The following is a 9395-nucleotide window of genomic DNA, read 5'->3' on the forward strand; positions in this document are numbered from 1 at the left end:
GCTGATAGTTGCTGTTTGTATGCCTCCATACGCTTTCCTGAGTCCTTTGATTGCGGACTCTTGCAAATTGAGTGATCCGAATTGATTTTCTAGAGTACCGCGGATATTCACCTTGGTCGAGACAATGTCAATGTCAATGTCTTTACATTGTATCACAATTTCCTGATTTTTGGTCAGTACTTGTGCCCCAAGGATTTCTCCACCATGCCGAAGAAATTTTCAGCCACCTTGTCAGGTGACTTCTTCAGCTTCAGCAACAAATTTCGTGTGTGAGATTGGCTGGTTCATCTGATGCTTTGTCCAGGGGCCATCAGTTCCGGATCGGATTTGACCTGGGGATATTAGCGTTTGTGTTTTTAGGGATAATGATCAATTCTGTTTGGTTTCATCCATCCTGGTTTATTGTTTTAGGTCACTTCCCCATAGTCCCTTTCGTTAAAGAATCTGAGTGTACAGGCTTATCCAACTGACGAAAATCCGTTTGTCTGCTGGTCATGTAATAGCGGCAAGTGAATCTCGTGGGGCCCCGGGCCAAGTTGGAACAGCAACCTTTGCAGTCCTGCTCAAGAGCCAGTACCAGAAGGTATATAAATGTTGAGCAAGATTGCAAAGAATAAGGAGGTCGGTATCGTTGACAGGTGGGATGAAAACGACCAGACTAAATATCAAGCGATTTTCTAAGAATATAACAGCAAACGCCGGGAACACCGCGAAGGTGAAACCCACCGTCTTCAACCGCAATCGATTTCAAAGCGAAGTTGCAGCATCACAAGTGGAGCAGAATGAGCAAGGACTCGTCGCCAGGCAACCTCTGCAAACAGGCAACCAGCAACAGCCGGCCAACAATGCACGAAATTCGAAACCCTTCACCGACGAGGAGTCACTTGCGTGTAGCTTTGGTCGATCGGAAGTATGCTACCGGCAAACTGGTGCCGGAAGTGTGAACCAATGTTGAGGCTAGGATATCGGAAATGGTCGTTGAACACCTCCTGGATGGCAAAGAGAAATGGGGGGTGGGGATTCATCTCCTGCTTCGATTTCTCTCAGGTGGTTCGTGAGTTCCATGTTATAGCAGATGGGCTTGTGATCAATCGCATCAATAAGGACATGCTCTGTGTCTTTAAGATTTTAGGAAAGACAGAATAGCCAACCTTTTCGGCTTCGTATGACTGTTGAGTGCGTGGAGGCGAACCGGACAATGACCTGGATCAAGTTGACGCCGCCAACAAGATGTTATAGGAGATGATGGTTGACTATCTGACAGACTGGCGAACACTCTACATGACCGTTCAGCTCCTCCAGAAGAACTGAAACATTAGACTCCACCATCGCAGAGAAGTGTATGTTTTGGGGCATTTCAAAAATCAACGAAAGAGGTGAGCCATTCTTTTGAGTTTATTATTAACACGAATTGATCTGTGTGTAGCAGGGGCAGTACACCATCTTCCATTTTGCCAGCTTGGAGAACTGCGACAATTGGGAGGAGGTCCTTGATATTACACTACTAGTCAACAATATGATTTTAAGGGTACAGTACTAGAGAGTGTTTAGCCAGAGATTCTTCTTATATTACCGTTGAATACTTTCCAGTCTAAATTTCGCTGCAGATGCTCTTTAATCCTCCCAGAGACCCCGGGGGGATCGACCAGATGAAATTTGATAAAATTATCAAGAACAAATTCTCCGCGCGCATATTGGTAAGACTGGTACGAGAGACGAACTGGAGTCAAAGGTCGGAGCTCTGGAAAAGGCATTCGAAACTGCCATCAAACTCTCGTGCCCTGTTATAGCAGCAAGAGGATATTGGCACTGTGGTGGAATGAAGATCTGTCTAGCCTCAGGAAGCTTACCAGGCAGATCTTCAACATCTGCTGCTGGGCCAGTATTAGCAGCCATACAAGAACTACCTGAATAAGGCGGCCCTGGTTGTATTATTTTTTGAGTACATTAAAAGTACCAGCGAATCTGCAAGACTCAGTAAGATTTTGTCTCTGGAACAAAGGAGCTCATCTTTCTTGAAAAGCCGGAAGGCTCCTGGATGGAATCTTGTCGTGAAACCCAGATGTGTGAGGTTATTGAATCGGTAATCCCGGTAGATAAAGTTGCCTTGGCAGATTCGTCGCATATAAATCTTCAGGCCCAGGTAGTAGCCATTGCTACAGAAGCAGGAAAATAAGGTTGTGTCATGGCTTGTCGAGATTTAGCGGAGCTATATCCCTTTGGGATGCGCACCACACTCTTGGAAACGTGCCCACGGTTTTCATACCGAAAGAGGGCAGGTGCGGCCATGAGTTCGCAAAGGACTTTTGACCAATTAACCTCACTTCCTTCGTATTGAAGATATCCACTTAAGAAGGATTATGGAGTGAACGTCTACCTCAGTGGCAAGCCCATAAAAACCACTCTTCACGAGGTAATTAGAACGATCTACTGGTCACAACATTACAAGGATTACACTCAAACTGTCTTTCTGGATATACCAAAATATATATACCAAAAAATGATCCAAATGCTTAAAGTGGTAGTCGGTTGGCGAAAGGTCCGGTGAATATGGTGGATGAGGCAGAGTCTCATACTGCAATTCGTTCAACTTTTGAATCGTTGTTCTGAGGTTGTGAATTGTCGTGAAGGAGTATCACACCATCTCTGTTGACCAATCTCGGCCGTTGAATACTCAATTTTTGGTGCATTTCCTCGAGTTGGGCACAGTATATCTGTGCATTTATCGTTTCTCTAGGTGCTAACAAAGAATAGTGGATAACTCCAGCTCTAGACCACCAAACACTCACCATTACCTTCTTCGGATGGAGGCTCGGTTTCGGCATGTGCTTCGGTGGCTCATCAGCATCTAGCCATTGTGCTGATTGGCGACGATTGTCATCATCACATGTCACTATTTTGTGCAAAAAGGGATCGGTTCCGTTGCGGGTGAGTAGAGATCTGCAAATTTCCATTCGAAGTGCCATGTTTTCTTCCATAAGGGCTTGCGGTACCCATTTGTCGAGCTTTTTCACTTTTTCGAGTAGTTGCAAGTGCCGGGAAAGTATCGAATAGTGTACGCCCAGTTTCTCTGCAATGTCCCTCACAGACTGACATGTGTCGGATTCGACTAGCAAACGCAGCTCGTCGTTGTCAATCGATGGTCCTGGATTCGAACCACCGTCGTGTGGTTCGTTCGCTTACCGTATCAGCTCCAAATGCGCTGTTAATGTTTTTGGTCGCCTCCGCCGCTTTATGACCGAGTTTGAACTCATACAGAAAAAGTATACGTTCTTGGCTCTTTTCTATCCTTTTTTTCCTTTCTATTCCCAGTATCCCAACGATGGTCAAAACTGACATGACTCTTTGATTAAATGTAGTAGTATTTATACTTCAATATTCAACACCAACAGCACCAACTGGTGGTGGTTTAATACACCGAAATCGCAACTAACTTCACTTGATTGCCAAAATCTCAAAATATACCTCCAACATTTACATTCAATTAGTTATAAATTCTGGAAAAAAAACATACTTTCAACGAGAATTTCCCTTTCTCATTTCGCCAGCGATCCCAATTAATTCCTCGCTAATATACGATACATCCTTGGAAATGATTAATCGACGCGTAATAGCCGTGTCACGTATTTTCGTCATTTGATCGGTGCCAGGTCATTTTATTCCCACTTTCATCGGGTCATTATGACCCGCTTCGTATTAATTTACCTCTGCGAGCGATAGACAGCATCGCCATTCATGCACACAGACGGAAGGGTTTTGCTTCCTAACTGGCATGACGCCACCCGTAAAAGAGCTTGATAGCTACCCCGTCGCCGTAGTTTGACAGTGCCATGTCCCGCTATAAATCTCCTAAGCACCATCTCGCCTAATTAAGTAATTGAACGAAACGGCAGGGATTCATGCCACCTCTCTTTTTTCCCCATCCCAGCTCCACGCCAGGAAAATGCTATTTAGATTGTAACATGTAAGGATCATAGGAGGGCGTACGTCGGGTTGTGTGAATATGGGAAATAAGGGAGAGATATCGGTTTATGGGGACGAATCGTTCAATGGTCGTTTGCCACGTCGTTTAAAGCTCATCCCTTATTTTTATGTTGGCATTGATTCCATTTTGGCTTCGATGAAACTCGATAGAGATACGGACAGGAGGCGTAGGTACTGTGCGGGTGGTGGCTGAGAGAATTTGCGGTGCAAAGGACGAAAATCCCTAAGGCAATCAACACATACTCAGAGCGACACGCAAGCATTCAAAATGGATTTGCTACCGCCATAAAACATGGCACCTAACAGGTGTTTGATTAAAGGCCTGCTTCGGATTAACCTCTTCCATGGACATTGTGATTGGGCATCGGCGGGTGGGAATTGTTGATTTCACACTTTTACCGGACACACGACGTTGATGATAGGGGTGACCTCATAGTGAGATACTCGCATCTATAATGGAGGAGTCATCGGTCTGGGCTGAATGTATAACTTTTACCGCTTCTAACACCTTTTCCAGGTTGATTTATGTGCCTCGGTGGATGGTTGGATGCGTAGCGAATAATTCATAAATGAAAGGTTCTCACTTTGGGCTCCTTCTAATCAATTCAATAGGAAAGGAGGAACGGGTGTGCCTATAGGGGCCGCCGTGAAAACTATGGCGCTAACTCTCACTTTTCTTGATATGAATCTTCGCCATCACTCACCTCCACTAAGGTTTAATGCTATTTTTGCTGGAAAAAACCGCCCCCATGGCTCATTGTATTATTGTTAAAATAACGAAAAGCCATCTCATTTGCCATTTTCCCGAGCTTCCGTAGCGTAACCTTGTTAGCCATTTAATTGAATTTCGTATTTTAAAACCGCCAGCCAAGTGAAGGCAAACTGGACTCAAGTTGCGAAACCTATGGTCAATGCTACAGTTGGTGAGCAGGCGACGACCGGGACGAAACAAACTCGAACAAATGCACAAGGATGGAGGCCGATGGTGGCAGTGTTTAGCGAAGCGATTCATCGCATCATTGTCGGCAAACTTTTTGCTTTTATCTCCGTCAAAAAAAAAAATATGAAAAATGGTTTGCCATGATTTTAATTAAATCATCATTTCAGGAATTACATTCTGGGGCGTAGTTCCAGTTAAATGTGCATGCACAAGATTCATCAATTATCGCATAGTGGACGAAATTAAAAGCAGGAAGTTGGGGCTGTATGGAAATGGGGGAGACTGGGACAGAGATGATAAATTGTTAGTATATTCCGTGAAAAGGACATTATCCCCTTGCAGTTTGGCTGAGAAATTGCATCGATATCAAAATTCAAACTAATTGTGTGAAGCTGTGAAAAGTGGAAGAGCATCTGCAACTGTTTCAATTAATGGGAAGCGGATTATCTGGTGAAGATAATTTGATTTCTTAAAGTGCTTGTTTGATATGTCTAGATGAGATCACAGAAAATTTCATCTTTTTGATAATTGTTCCCTAGTTATCACAGATTTTGTCAAAATTTCGTTATTTGGATGATCTCAGCCTATGCAAAAGAGCTTTATTGGTGTGTTTGATGGTAGCTTTGATAAGAAAAGTCACCATGATAAGGTCAAGCAAGGGTTTGCAGGATAGACTGACATGGAATATAGTTCTTTGGGAGCCAACCTACTTCTCTTTGAGGGTGATATGTGACTGGGAGCGAACCTGTTTTTGAGGGTGATATGTGGCTCTCCAGGAGCCAAGCCTCTCGCCTACCGGGACCGTTAGTGGCTGGTGATAACCCCATCCGGTACGGGGTAATCACACTAGTCGAAAAATACCTCTCTGAATCCAGAGTGTCATGCGAACCGTGCCCATTGGATAGTTTGCAGTCGGGAGTAACTGACTGCATTCGAACGGAGCCTTACTGATTAGTGGGTAAGTTTGACCTCACCGTTCTACGGCTATGGCATGGCGAAACTTCTAACCCTCATAGTGGTGGGAATCATATTAGTATGGCTACAAACAAACTAAAAAAACAACAATAGGCAATCTGGACCCTGTACCGCATACAAACTGGTCCACTAGGCGGACGCATTGCTGAGAGCCAGTTGATTACATTCAAAAAGGGGGAAGTCGGGAAGTCAAGAATGCAAGGTTAACATTGGCACTACTAAAGAAACATGGACAAGTAAAAGTACGTTTGAGATCAGTATACCAGACATCAGGAAGGAGCCAGGACTCAGTGGCGCAGGTGCTGAATGGTATTTGTGCTATCTAAATGAAAGCCTGAAACCAGAAGAAGTCCTTAAGAAGGCCCATGACAAACCTAAGCTTTCAACCTCGGACCCAAGAAAGCCGGGAGCAGGGGCCCCAAACCCGAACTCATGAGGGGAGGAATTCCGGTTAGGTCAGGGGCAAAGGCAGGAGTTAGGAAGTCTAACTCGTGAGGAGCAGGAAATTATCCCAGATCTTGCCGTCAGACAAATGTGCAAGGGATGGAGTGCGAAGTTCGTATTCAGCCGGATACGCTTTCGGTCACGTTATATAGTGGTGGACTGCGCGATGGAGGACACTGCGGAATGGCTCAGGATCATCATCATCATCATCAACGGCGCAACAACCTGTATCCGGTCTAGGCCTGCCTTAATAAGGAACTCCGGACATCCCGATTTTGTGCCGAGGTCCGCCAATTCGATATCCCTAAAAGCTGTCTGGCGTCCTGACCTACGCCATCGTTCCATCCCAGGCAGGGTTTGCCTCGTATTCTTTTTCTATCATAGATATTGCCCCTATAGAGTTTCCGGGCTGGATTATTCTCATCCATACGGATTAAGTGACCCGCTCACCGTAACCTATTGAGCCGGATTTTACGCACAACCTGACGGCGGTAGTATCGCTCATAGATTTCGTCGTTATGTAGGCTACGAAATCGTCCATCCTCATGAAGGGGGCCAAAAATTCTTCGGAGGATTCTTCTCTCGAACGCGGCCAAGAGTTCGCAATTTTTCTTGCTAAGAGCCCAAGTTTCCGAGCAATACCAATCCTCAGGGAAGATCATTGTCTTCTACAGTATGAGCTTTGACTCTATGGTGAGACGTTTCGAGCGGAACAGTTTTTTGTAAGCTAAAATAGGTTCTGTTGGCTGACAGCAACCGTTCGCGGATTTCATCATCGTAGTTGTTATCGGTTGTGATTTTCGACCCTAGATAGGAGACATTATCAAGGGTTTCAAAGTTGTATACTCCTATCCTTATTCTTCCCGTTTGACCAGTGTGGTTTGATGTTGTTGGTTGGTTGGTTTTCCGTGCTGACATTGCCACCATATATTTTGTCTTGTCTTCATTGATGTGCAGCCCTAGATCTTGCACCGCCCGCTCGATCTGGATGAAGGGAGTTTGTACGTCTCGGGTGGTTCTTCCCATGATGTCGATATCGTCAACATAGGTCAGTAGTTGGATGGACTTAAAGAGGATCGTATCTCTTGCATTTACCTCAGCATCACAGATCACTTTCTCGAGGGCCAGGTTAAAGAGGACGCATGATAGGGCATCCCCTTGTCGAATGGTCTTGAGAGTTATCTGGCCTCGTACATTGGTCAGGGTCAGTTTAGTCAGTGTTATCAATTTCGTCGGGGTACCGAATTCTCTCATGGCCATGTACAGTTTTACCCTGTCTATGTTATCATAGGCGGCTTTAAAGTCGATGAATATACGGTGCAACTGTTGTCCATATTCCAACAGTTTTTCCATCGCTTGCCACAAAGAGAACATCTGATCTGTTGCTGATTTGCCTGGAGTGAAGCCTCTGTGGTATGGGCGTATGGGGTTATCCGGCCTAGCAAGATAGAAGAGAATATCCTATAGATGGTACACAGCAACGTGATACCTCTATAATTGTTGCACTGTGTGATATCTCTCCTTTTATGTATGAGACAGATGATGCCTCTTTGCCAATCGTCAGGCATTGATTCGCTGACCCACACCTTGAGCATAAGTTGATGAACCACTTGGTGTAACTGGTCGCCTCCATATTTAACCAATTCGGCTGTAATTCTATCAGCTCCTGGTGATTTATGATTTTTTAGCTTTTTAGCTTCTCCGAAACTTGGTGGTGGCAGTATTCGCGTTCGCTTCTTTGAGAATGCAGCATTACTCGGTATGCAGCATTCCTCGGTTCCGTTGCTAGCTTACATTCATCGTCAAACCAGCCGTTCCGACTCCTTTTGCGGCTAGGGCCAAGTATGTTTGTGGCCGTATTTATGATAACGTTCTTCAGGTGGTTGTGAAGATCATTTGTTGATGCTTCATCTCCAGATCCTCTATTGACTGCAGTTATTGCGGCATCCATTTCCCTCTTATAGGTGTCGCGGAAGGCTGTGTTGTGGATGGCTTCAGTGTTAACTCTTACCTGATTGTCAGAGGGGTTTCTGAACGGTGTTGTTATTCGAGCTCGGAACACCATGCCAACGAGATAGTGATACGAGTCGATATTGGCCCCCCTATATTTTCTGACATTCATCAAGGCTGAGATTAGGTGGCATTCGATCAACATGTGGTCAATTTGGTTGAAAGTCGTGCTGTCTGGAGAGGCCGATGTATATTTGTGGACCGCTTTCCGCGCAAACCAGGTACTTTAAACAACCATTTCGTGTGACACTGCTAATTGAATAATCCGCAGTCCGTTATCATTTGTATTTTGGTGTAAGTTATGGGAGCCAGCGTATCGCCTGAATATGGTGTCCTTCCCAATTTGGCTGTTAAAATCCCCAAGAATGATTTTGATATCATATCTGGGACAGGCTTTGAGGGTTTGTTCTACTGCCTCGTAGAAGGTATCCTTCTCCGACTCTGCAGTTTCCTCTGTAGGGGCGCAAACGCTAGTGTGACTTATATTTCTAAATTTGCCCCGCAAGCGCAGAGTGCATAGCTGTTCGCTTATGTTTTCAAAGTCGATAACAGCAGCTTTCATTTTTTGGCTAACTAAGAAACCTACACCGAGCACATGGTTTACTGGATGGCCACTATAATATGTGGTGCAGAAGCTCTTCTCCAGGAAACCGGTCCCTGTCTAACGCATCTCCTGTGTACGCTGTTACATCAACCTTATATTCTGACAGGGTACCAGCTAGCTGCTCAGCAGCTTCATCTTTGTACAGGGGGCGCACGTTCCATGAGATAGTACGCAAATCGTTATTCCGTTGTGGTTGTCGGGTTCGTCGTTGTGTAATCCGTCTAGTCCGAGGCTCCTGTTGTGGCTTCGTAACAAATTGTTTTCCGTGTAGGGTTGTCAGTCCTACCCAACGCCCCACCTGGAGGACCAGTTGGTACCATTTGTCCCGTTTTTAGGCGCGGGAGACTTGCCTTCATCTATATCCGTCTACAGCTTTTCGTCAAGGAAGAGCTCCCAGCGGCCTCCACGTGGAGGTGGAGATAGGGTTTGGTAGTAGAA

Source organism: Hermetia illucens, chromosome 2, assembly GCF_905115235.1.
Source record: "Hermetia illucens chromosome 2, iHerIll2.2.curated.20191125, whole genome shotgun sequence".
Classification (NCBI taxonomy): Eukaryota; Metazoa; Arthropoda; class Insecta; order Diptera; family Stratiomyidae; genus Hermetia; species Hermetia illucens.